The sequence below is a fragment of the Procambarus clarkii genome, chromosome 42 (assembly GCF_040958095.1).
Source record: "Procambarus clarkii isolate CNS0578487 chromosome 42, FALCON_Pclarkii_2.0, whole genome shotgun sequence".
NCBI lineage: Eukaryota > Metazoa > Arthropoda > Malacostraca > Decapoda > Cambaridae > Procambarus > Procambarus clarkii.
This window is the reverse complement of record NC_091191.1, coordinates 2640957-2653376: the sequence shown is the minus strand read 5'-3', so window position 1 is coordinate 2653376 and position 12420 is coordinate 2640957.

Below are 12420 nucleotides of genomic sequence, written 5' to 3'. Positions count from 1 at the left end.
CTTGCTTCAGCACATCGCCCCCTCCCCGCTCAGCTCGTTGTCGCCGTCTGGGGGCTTAGTGGGCGGCTGCCGGAGTGTGATGCTCCTTGGGACAGTCCTCTGTCCTTTTCTAGCCTTGTGCTCCTGTTGCCGTCCTCTCCAATTCTGCTGGGCATCTTTTCCTTTTCCTTCTGTTTCGTTTTTCTCCCCCCTCTTCTCCTATCTGCTTGCCGTTTCCTGCCGACCTTTTGCTCGTTCTGGTTCTTCCCTTGGACTTCTTCTACTTTGACGCCCGGGTGCTTGAGGAGGCATACTCTTGCACCCGTAGAACTGCAGTACCCGACGTCGAGAGCGAGGGGAACCTTTTATTGTCAATCCCCACTTCGTCACTGAACCCGATCTCGACGGACTGTCGGTTTCTTAAGGTGGCGTTTGTGGGGCGTATACTCACGACGCACCCCTAGGAGGCCCCGACAAGATCGGCGATAGCTTCTTGTTGGGTGTCCTGCCTCTAATTGTGGCTCCATGGTGGGTGTGGGGGCACATTCGTGAGTGAATTCGTAATTTCGTCAAGATGATAACCCCTGTTTCGGCTGCTTCTGGCTTACCTTTTCAGGCTCGTGGGGTGGGCGACCAAGCCCCCGAGTCGGTCCGTATTGGAAGACCGGGCTCTGTAGCCTCCGCTGCATTGGGCCCCGACCTTGCTCCTCCTTTGGCCTCTCTGACTCCTTCCCCTGGCTCCCCTCCCTCCTCTGTGGTTGGGTCGAGCCCCAAGCCCCCAGTGGTGACTACCTCGTCCCCTGGCGCGGCTCCTTCTCTAGTTGTTACTACTGCGCCTTTTAACCCCTCTCTCTCTGGGGGTTCTCACCGCCGTTCTCGTCACGGCCGCCCTCGCTCGATTCCTTCCAGTTCTGCTACCTATCAAGCCTTGTTTGGTCCCGCTTCGTGGGCCAAATATTTTGATCTCCTCCCTCTTGATTCTGCGCCTCCTGACGATTTCTCCCTTCATCGACATCTCATTGATTCCGTGGATGCCTCCATTACTTTTAACCCCACTCGTCTCGGTACGCGTGTCGCTGCTGCTCCTTCTCAGGATGCTGCTTCCCGCTTGGCTGCCTTATCCTGCCTTGGCGAGACCCCCGTTCGGGTCTCGAAGAACGTTCAGTTGAATGCCAGTGTTGGCACTATTTTGCTCCCGCCCCATGTTGCGACCGGTGTTCGGGACCTACGCGACTGCCACGACGATATTCGACATATCCTCGCTGCCCAGGGCCATTCTATTCTCCAGGTGGACACGTTTACTCGTCCCCCTCGTGGTAGTCGCCGTCAACCCCTCCGGGTTGTGAAGATTACCTTTGATGGTAGGACCCTTCCACCCTCTGTCATTCTTGCTGGTGCCAGGTGCTCTGTCCAGGAGTACATTCCTTCTCCTCGGCTCTGCAACAAGTGCTGGAGGTTTGGGCATGGTGCCCTCCGCTGCTCCGGGACTGTCTCTCTCTGTCCTTTGTGTGGTGGCGAAGGTCACTCTAAGTCGGAGTGCGCTTCTCCCCAGGCTCGTTGCCTCAACTGCGGTGAGGCCCATCCTACCTTCTCCCGTGCGTGTGTCCATTACAAGCTTGAGGCGGCCGTCCTCAACTTGAAGCACCGGGAGCGTTTATCTTTTCCTGAGGCGAGGCGCCAGGTTCGCCGGCTCCCGCCTTATGCTAATATCTCTTATGCTCGCGTGTTGCGCTCTTCCTCTCCTCGTCCTTCCCGCCTTCCTCAGACTCACAACCGTTTCCAGGCCTTGGACCCTGATGCGCCCACTATCCCCTCCTCTGTCCCTTTGGGTTCTCTCCCGAAGGATCCTCCTCCTGGTCCTCTGTCTGGGGTTCCCCTTCCTTCTACCCGGTCTGTCGTGTCTTCTGTGTCTCCTTCCTCGTCCCCCTCCGATCCTCCTTCCCATCCTCTTCCTCCATCTATCGGCTCTCCCCGCCGCCTGTCGGTGCGGGCGGATGTCCATCGCTCTCCTAACGGCCGTCGTGTGTGCTCTCGTTCGGCTTCTCCTGTTGAGACACTGGAATCCGTTGCCCGGTACGTAGTTGCTGGGACACCGGTCTCTTTAAGTCAGAAGCGTAAGCCTGGCTCCTCTCCTTCCTCTTCCCCGGCGGGTAAGAAGGCTTCGCTTTCTTCCTCAGCTCCTCCTTCTGGCTCTGTTGCTCCTTCCACTCCCGTTTCAGTGCTTGCGCCCCCTGTTCCTGCTATGGAGGTTTCTTTGGCCCCTGCTTCCCTTTCGGTTGCTGCTCTTGCTGGGGTGCGCTCCTCTCTTTCTACTCCCCCTCTTCCTGCTGCTGTCCTTGACTGCTCCTCTCCGTTGTCTCCTCCTCCTCCTCCTCCTCCTCCGGACCCTGCCCGCCCACCTCTGATCTGTTCTCCCGTTTCCTTCCCTCCGTCTTTGCTCAGTTTACCCATGCCCCCTAACCCTGACTTTGCTGACCCTGATCCCGACCCTGATATTCTTTAACGTGCTCTGTTGGTCTTTCGCCTTTGTTTCTTCCTTGTTCTCTGTTTTTGTCCTTTCTCTTCTCGTCGTTGTCCATTCTTCAATGGAACGTTCGAGGTTATTACGCCAATTTCCTCGAACTCCAACTTCTGGTTTCGCGGTTTTCGCCCCTTTGTGTCTGTCTCCAGGAGCCGATGCTTGGTGCTCGTCCTGGTCGTTTTCGTGGCTATTCCTTTCTCTCCCCCCCCCCAGCCATTGCTGGGGCTTCTAATTCTTCTGCTCTCTTGATTCGGGCTGATGTTCCCTTTGTTCCTTTACTTTTTCCTTCGCCTCTCCATTGTTCTGCTGCTCGTATCTTTGTGGGGAAATGGTACACAGTTTGTTCCATTTATCTCCCCCCGAGTGTCCCGCTCTCTCTTCCTGATTTGAAACACCTCCTAGACTCCTTGCCGGAGCCTGTGCTCCTGCTGGGTGACTTCAATTGTCGTCATTCTCTTTGGGGTGACGTTCTGACGAATACCCGGGGTCGCCTCCTTGAGCCGTTTCTCCTCTCTTCTTCCCTGTCTCTTCTGAATTCTGGTGAGCCCACTCATTTGGACTCTCGAACTCGCACCCTTTCTTGTCTTGATCTTTCTCTCTGCTTTTCTTCTCTTTACTTAGATTTCACATGGCAGGTTCTTGATGACCTCCATGGAAGTGATCATTTCCCCATCCTTGTTTCCTTTTTCTCTTTTCGCCCTTCCCTCTCTTTCCCTAGGTGGCAGTTTGCTAAGGCGGACTGGACCCTATTTTCCCTCAGTGCTACTCTCTCTGACCTCTCCCTTCTGCCCCTCTCTCGCGCTCTCCTCCTTTTTCATGACACTGTCTTCGACGCTGCCCTCCGCTCTATTCCTCGCTCTTCCTCTCGGGGTCCACGGAAGTGCGTTCCCTGGTGGAATGCGGACTGTGCTCGGGCTGTCCGCTGTAAGCGTGCAGCCTGGAAGAAGCACCGCCGTAGGCAGACGACCGATTCTTTTCTTTTCTTTCGGAAAGCGAGTGCGGTGGCCCGTAGGGCCATCCGTACGGCTAAACGTGAATGTTGGGCATCTTATGTCTCGACAATTACGTCCGAAACCCCTCTGGCCCAGATCTGGAAGCGTATCCGCAAGATAGCGGGTAAGTTCGTTCCCGATGTTTCACCGGTCCTTCACCTCCATGATACTCTTGTGGCGGACCCGTTGCAGGTCGCTTCCGAACTGGGTTCCCACTTTTCTTCTGTTAGCTCTGGTCTTCATCTTCCCCAATCTTTCCTTCTTCGTAAACCTGTCCTTGAGTCTCGTCCTTTAGATTTCTGCACTCATCTTCAGCTTCCCTATAATGATCCCTTCTCTCTCTCTGAACTTCGTTCTGCCCTGGCCCTCTGCGGTTCTACGGCGGCGGGCTCCGATGGTATTCATTATGAGATGCTTCGCCATCTCCCTCCGAGCACGTCTCAGTATTTGCTGAGTCTGTATAATCGGATCTGGGAGTCGTCGTCAGTCCCTGAGGACTGGCTCGATGCCGTTGTCCTCCCTGTTCGCAAACCAGGGTCTCTGGGTACTTCCCCTAAGGACTTTCGCCCTATTGCTCTCACAAGTTGTGTCTGCAAACTCTTTGAACGTATGGTTAACGTTCGTCTGATGTGGTTCCTGGAACACCATCACCTCCTCTCCCCTTCTCAATTTGGTTTCCGCAAGTGCCGCAGCACGACAGATGTCCTGGTGAACTTGGAGGTCTATATACGTACTGCTTTTGCTGCGAAGACCTCCGTTGTTGCCGTCCTTTTTGACCTAGAAAAGGCTTACGACACCACTTGGCGTTATCATATCCTATCTCAACTTCATTCTTTTGGCCTTCGTGGTCATCTCCCTCTCTTTCTCCGCAGCTTCCTCTCTCGTCGTTCCTTTCGGGTGCGCCTTGGTACCGCTCTCTCTCCCTCTTTTCAGCAATACGAAGGTGTGCCCCAGGGTAGTGTTCTGAGCACTACTCTTTTTCTGGTTGCCCTCAATGGTCTTCTTTCCTCTCTTCCTTCTGGTGTCTTCTCCGCTCTCTATGTCGATGATCTTACCCTTTGTTGTCAGGGTGATGATTCGCCTCTCCTTCAACGCCGGCTTCAACTTGCGATTGATGCCGTGTCGTCTTGGGCCACAGGTCATGGCTTCAAGTTCTCTACTTCTAAGACTTGTGCCATGACTTTTACGCGGAAACGGGTTGTTCTTCGTCCCTCTTTGTCGCTTTATGGTCATCCCCTTGAATACAAAGATTCCGCGAAGCTTTTGGGGTTATTCCTTGACACTCGTTTGTCTTGGTCTCCCCATATCTCTTACCTCCGTGTTGAGTGCTCTAAGTCCCTTACCCTCCTTCGGGTCTTGTCCCATACTTCTTGGGGGGCAGATAGGCGCACTCTCCTTGCTTTACATTCCTCTCTCGTCCTGTCTAAGCTCGATTATGGTTGCCCTGCTTACTCGTCTGCTTCTCCTTCTACTCTTCGCCGTCTTGATGCTTTGCACCATACTGGGTTGCGCCTCAGTTCTGGTGCCTTTCGTTCGACTCCCGTCCTTAGCTTGTATGTTGACACTGGCTTCCTGTCTCTCCAGGACCGCCGTGATCGCTACTGTCTTCGCTATCTTGCGCGGTCCTTGCAACATCCTTCCTCTCGTCTCTGTCGTGCTTTAACTTTTACCCCTCCTGCGGTTCCTGTTCCTCTTCACCACCTCCCTCTTTCTGTCCGGTTATCTCGCCTGCAGGATTCTCTTTCCGTTCGTATTTCCGATGTTTCTCCTCGTGTTGTTCCTTCTTTGCCCCCGTGGAGGGTCCCTCTTCCGCGGTTTTGTACATCCTTGACTCGTATCACTAAAGCTTTTACCCCTCCTACAGTTCTAAAACGCCTTTTCCTCGAGCACTTTTCTTCTCACTCCCGCTCCGTTTCTGTCTTCACCGATGGGTCTAAGTCAGCGGACGGTGTTGGCTACTCTGTTGTTTTTCCTGATCGCACTTATATGTGTCGCTTGCCTCCGGAGACTAGCATCTTTACAGCGGAACTTTATGCTATTCTCTATGCTCTTCGTCTCCTGCTTTCTCGTTGTCAGTCTTCCTTTGTGGTTGTTGTTGACTCTCGTAGTGCCCTCATGGCTCTCGGGTGCTTTAATCCAGTTCATCCGGTAGTTGTCGAGATCCAGCATTGGCTGTTTCTCGTTCACAGTAAATTTAAGTCGGTTGAGTTTTGTTGGGTTCCCAGCCATATTGGCGTGTCTTTAAATGAGCGTGCGGATGCTGCCGCTAAGGAAGCTGTCCGCTCTTGTCCCATCTCTCGTAAAGGCATTCCGTATTCCGACTTTTACCCGGTTATCCATTCCTCAGTCCTTACCCGTTGGCAGGCTTCTTGGTTGTCTGTTACTGGTAACAAGCTACGTACTCTTAAATGTTGTGTTTCCTCGTGGCCGTCCTCCTTCCACCGTAACCGGCGGTGGGAAACAGCTCTAGCGAGGTTGCGTATTGGCCATACTCGCTTAACCCATGGTCACTTGATGGAGCGCCGCCCTGCTCCTTATTATCCTAGTTGTATTGTCCCTCTTACGGTCGTGCATGTCCTTCTTGAATGTCCTGACTTCCAGGACGAGCGTGTGTCTTGCTTTCCGACCGCCCCTCGCGGTCACCTGTCCCTCGATAGAATTCTTGGTGACTCGGATACTTTTGATATCGTTCGCCTTATGCGTTTTTGTTCTCGTATTGGCATCCTTGGTGATATTTAGCGCCCTCTGATTATTTTGCGTATTTGATGGTGCTACATAGCCTTCCCGGTTTGGTGCCTTCTTTTGATAATTACTTACTTCAGCACATCATGCAATGGGATCCTGTGTTTGTTCAGAAAATGAATGTGAAAAAAGATTCCTATTCATGATTTAGTGATGTCTAGATTTGGGCTAGATTTCTAGCCTTCAAAACTAGATTCGAGACAAGGTCTTCATGGCTGGATTAAAGAGCAAAATATTGTGGCTTCCCAGACATGGCATCTTTTCTTGATAATTACCTGGTTACTTTGCATCATTTTCTTTTTTGATGATGATGTTGAGAGGTTCGGGAAAATTAAACTATACAGCTTTGGGATCCATATTCAAGTCCAGCTCTTCTCCTTCAGGAACTGAGAAGGTAAAGTTCTGCAGTAGTGCTGACAGAAAAAGGTAGAGTTCCATGTGAGCCAAAGCCTCACTAGCGCACACTTGTCGATTTGGGAGATCATTGTGTAAGTTACGTAACAGCCAATGTTTCAGAAGATTTCATACTTTAGAAGCTACTTTGCTTGAAGAAGCAAATTAATATTTTAGACAGCCATTGCTTAGTACAAATTATGAACTTATTTTTTTTGGAAAGTTGCCATTTAATACTAAGAATCATAGACAACCAATCTAAGTTATTGGTAAAGGCAATCTTTTGTGTTATTGCTTTGTCTTGGAAATTAGATAAATGCCAAGAAATAATAATTTTCATGTAATAAAACTTTTTTCCACTTACCAATGTAGAAGGGAATTTGCACTCTTCTTCTTGGTATCAAATTTGCCTTCACTATCGAGAAAATGTTCTGGATAAAATTCGTTGGGCTTCTGTCGATAGGCTGGATCATTGTGGCACATTTCGATGTTGTTAATGATCACTGTGCCCTAAGAAACAAATATAGCAATGATATTAAACACTGCATGCAGAGGAGTGGAGTTATAGTTAGTACTCCTAACTATATATACTGCATAGTTAGGAGTTAAGCCGAAAAGCGTTGCTCTGTAATAATTGGTTTTCAAATAATATGATTCTAAGCATTCTTAAAGCATGGTTAAGCTTTAATAACCCTGTAAATAAGAACAGCTCGAGCAGAAGCCATGAAAGGGTTTCTAACGTTTTCAGCATTGACATCTTGCCTGCATAGAAGATAAGAATATATTAGTTACACGCTAAGTAGGTAATTTAAGATTTCAAGCTCTCCTGGTTCCTAGAATATAAGATAACAAGAATATAAACATAGGGAAGCTTAATCATACAACGGCAAGATCTGCCGTTAGTAAAAAAATAGTGTTATCTAACAATTAATTGGGCAACTTTCCGAGCGATACTCTTACTGTGCTTTAACCTTTAATATACCGGAAGTAGGAGCTGCCTTTCCTAGTAGGGAGGCAGCTTAAGCTACACTTAGAAACCTTAGATTTTTTCTAATTATATACCAACATAAATTAATCCTTCTTGCCTGCATAATGGGAGAAAGAATTTCTCCCATTATGCAGGCAATTGTCTCCTGTTCCCTCCGCGGTGACTTAGATGGGCTACACCATGCGGGCGTTCTACGCAGGACAGCCTCGGCAACGTTTTCGTTGTGGCATTGAGGGGCATCTGGCAGCTGATTGCACTGGGGTCGCGACTGCTCCTGTTAATTTGTTCCGGGACGAGGATTTTCACCCGTTGGTGGTGCAGGACCTGTTGCTTTGTGATGGAATGGGTGGGGAGGTTCCCCTGACGCCTACTGACCCGGTGGTGGCTGTTGGCCTGGCATGTGTAGATGGTGGTGTACACGACGAGGTGGTGGTGTGTGCGGCTCCGCCCCCGCAGTCTGTCTCGTCGCTTCCACCAGCTTCTGCACCTCCGACTTCTCTGCAGGCTCCCTTCCCTGTGTTGGACCCTTCCCCTCCTGCGGCCGCGCCTGTTCCTTCTCCTGTCTCCTCTGTGGGTGGCGGTCTCGTCCCCTGTGTTGTTGAGGCTGACATTCTGCGGGGTCGTGCTCCCCCGGTTGTGGGGCGGTCTGCCACCGGCTCCTCTCAGGTGCCTCCTGCAGGGGGTGACAGCTCCAATGATCAACGGCCAAGCGTTTGCATACGGATACGGGTGCTTCGCCTCCTCGTTCGTGGGCAGATGAATGTGAGGATGCGGCGAGGGTTGATGTTTCTTCTGAGAGCTGTTCCTCTGTAGAGTGCGAGGATGGTGCGTCTGATGTTGGTGTGGGTCCAGAGGATGGTGTGGCTCCTGCTGTGGGGGTGGGACCCGTGTGGGGCCGGGGCTTCATGCTTCGGGTGCGTCGCCCGCGTCGGATGGTTCCGGTTCCCTGTGGGGGGTGGTTCCCCCTTGCGAGGTTGAGATTGGACGTGGCGACATGGTGGTGGTGTTGAAGAAAACTGCTCGCTCTGACGGTTCTGTGCCCCCTCCCCCGTCCCCTGTTTCGTCGGCGGCGGTTATGCCGCCCCACACGTCTCCGGCCATTTCTTCTGTGTCTCCTGCTTTGTCGGAGACGGGGTTGCCGCCTCGCCAGCCTCCGCCCGCTGTTCCGGCGTCTCCTGCTTCCTCGGCGGCGGTGTTCCTGCGTCCCAAGTCGGGTTTTTCGTCTTCGGTGTCCGGTCGTTGGGGGCGACCGCTCCCGACGGATGTGATGATCCCCGAGTATATGGAGTACCCTCGGTGTCGTGAGGGCCGTTCCCCTACCGAACTGGAGTATTTGATATGGGAGGGTTATAAGCGGAAGTTTCCTGAGAAATATCCTCCTCGTTGACTGTTGAGTGTTGTGGGGTTGTTTGCGCCTGGGTGCGTGGGTGTGGGGTGAGGTTGCATGTGTTTGTCTGGGTCGGGGGGTTTGTTTTCCGTTTCCTGCGTGTTCCGTGTTTTTTATTTTTTTTTGCTTATGGTTTGCTTGTGTGGGGTTTGCATGTGTTTGTGTGTTTGTTGTGTATTGCTTTGTTGTATTCCCTTGTTATTTTCATGTGTTTTACTTACTATGATGTATTTACAGTGTTATATTTACCATGTTCTGTTACTGTTACCATGTTCTGTTACTGTTCTCGATCTCAAAAAAAGTTGCAAAAACTGTGGGCATTCTTTCTAAGATCAGATATTATGTACCACTCCCTGCCCTGGTGACTCTCTATTACTCCCTTATCTATCCATATCTCAACTATGGTATTTGTGCTTGGGGCTCTACTACCCAAAATCACTTACGTCCTCTAATTACTCAACACAAAGCTGCTATTAGGACAATATCCAATTCTGGCCCCAGACATCACTCGGTACCCCTACTGAAATCTCTGAATATGTTAGACATTAAGTCACTGCACATTCTCTCATGTGTATTATACATATATAAAACGCTAAACTATAATGCCAATCCTGATCTCAAAAGCTTCATAGAAGGTTGTAACAGAACCCATGAACACCACACCAGAAATAAATACAGTTTTGATATTCCTAGAGTACGACTTAATCAAACCAGAAATGCTCTACAAATCAAGGGGCCCAGAATGTGGAATGACCTTCCCAACCATGTTAAAGACTGTACCTCTCTCAACCAGTTTAAGTTAAAAACGAAGCTATACCTAATAAATTCCCTGTAACTCACATTACCCCTCTGTTGTCAACCCATGTATGTTTTTTGTTTTTTTTTGTTTTTCAAATCAACGCTGTTTGAATGTAATTTTCTGTAATAATTTGTAATTGTATTTGTGCTGCTTTTTCAACAATGTTCCCCCCTCTTTTACCTCTATTTTTATTTGTACTCAACACATTTTGTTCTTTTTACCCATTAGTTTTAAGCTTTAGTCATTAATGTTTTTCCTGCCCGAAACGCTTTGCGTAATAGTGGCTTTAGGCATTGTATGTACTAGCTCTATCTATAAAGCCAACAAACTTTGTAAAATCTCTTTATGTATGTACCTTTACCTAAATAAAATTATTATTATTATTATTATTATTATTATTATTATTCTGTGGTGTGATGTCTGCTGTTGTGTGGTGTGGCCCATGGTGCGTGTGTTTTGCGTTTGTGTTATTTATATGTGTGTATTCCTTGTTTATATTTTACCCTTGGTGTTATTGTACTCTTTGTGCACTTTTGTCATTACTGATGCTTGTGGCCCGCCCCATATGGGTAGTGCTGCTTTTGTTTGTGTGAGTGAGTGTTCTTATGGGTTTTCTGTTATTCTTTGTTTTCACTTTTGTGTTATGTTGATCTGTGTTACTTGTTATCTGTGTTATTGTTATTCTGTGCTTTCCTGTCTTATTTGGTTACTGTACGCTGTAATTACTTTGTTTTAAAAAGAAAAAGAAAAAAATAGTGGAAATGAGCAGAGTCCATCTGGCTCCTTGTCTTCACCAATGTGGTGTGCGAGTAGTCGAACCGAGAAGAATGTAATATTTCTTCTTGAATAATATGCAGACAGGTTCACCTCCCAATAGTGAAATTAAGTGTCTTCTGTAGCGTAGTGGAGGGAGGAGCGCCCTCCCAGACACCTGTCCCTCTCGTACCTCCCATGTCACCATAAGGGACGTTAGTTTGGCAACATGGGTAATTGGTCTAACTAGGCTAGAGGAACTAGTGGCATCAACCATTAGTTATCCTCCCCCCTTCCCCTTAACTTGAATGCCAGTAACATTAGTCCTTGCTTACACAAGGTACATAAAAAGCACAATAGAAATAATGGACAAATTATTATCTATATTGGCGTAGTTAAACGGGTGAGTGAATGAATGAATACATATGAGAATAAGTGAGTGAGTGAGGGAGTCGTTAGCTCCAGGTAGCTGGCTTCGACTAGCCAGCTACCTGGAGCATAACCGCTCCCATTGGCTGATGGCAGGTGACTGAGGCAAGCACCGGTACGTGAGGGAGGGAGGTGTGCGTGCGTGCGGGCGTGCGTGCGCGTGTGTGTAGGGAGCTCCGACATGAGCCAACTGGCCTCACTCTCTTCCTGGCTTTCCCTCCGACAGGTTCAGACCCGCCTGTGCTCTGGTGAGAAGCGGTCACTTGCTCTGGCACAGAAGAACTCATTCGCGCGCGTGTTCAAACATACACACACGCACATATACACTCAGCTACACATACACTTATATAAACACACTCAGACTCATACACACTCGCTGTGTACATATATAGGCTACATCGCCGATACGCAGCTAGCCGTTCGTAGAATCACGGTGAAAATTACGTATCTATCTGGATCAACAATCTCGCAATTGTCTTTTGAAAACAATCAGTCTCCGTGGTGTAGTGGTAAGACACTCGCCTGGCGTTCCGCGAGCGCTATGTCATGGGTTCGTATCCTGGCCGGGGAGGATTTACTGGGCGCAATTCCTTAACTGTAGCCTCTGTTTAACGCAACAGTAAAATGTGTACTTGGATGAAAAAACGATTCTTCGCGGCAGGGGATCGTATTCCAGGGACCATAGGATTAAGGACTTGCCCGAAACGCTACGCGTACTAGTGGCTCTACAAGAATGTAACAACTCTTGTATATATCTCAAAAAAAAAAAAAAAAAAAAAAAAAAAAAAAAAAATCAATTATCCAACAAATAAAGCGTTTAAAGTAGTTTCTGCCCATTCGAACGATAGACTTTTCCCCTTTCAAACTTTCCAGTCAAAAATATGAGGAATTAAAACTCCAATTAAAAGAAAAATCAATCATTAGAACGAGAGCTCCCAATGAGAAGTGAGATTGTCAAGCCAATATTGTATCAACACGAGACAAAAACAATCGCTCCTAGATATGAGAACATAATTTTTTTTTGTATTGACGCAACAATCACTGAAATTTAAACACCAAATACCTGTTACAAAGTTGCAACAGTTAACAATAGCAGTGCTTCTCAGTCAGATGACAGTGAACAATAGCAGTGCTTCTCAGTCAGATAACAGTGAACAATAGCAGTGCTTCTCAGTCAGATGACTGAACAATAACAGTGCTTCTCAGTCAGTGAACAGTGAACAATAACAGTGCTTCTCAGTCAGATGACAGTGAACAATAACAGTGCTTCTCAGTCAGATGACAGTGAACAATAACAGTGCTTCTCAGTCAGTGAACAGTGAACAATAGCAGTGTTTCTCAGTCAGATGACAGTGAACAATAACAGTGCTTCTCAGTCAGTGAACAGTGAACAATAACAGTGCTTCTCAGTCAGATGACAGTGAACAATAGCAGTGC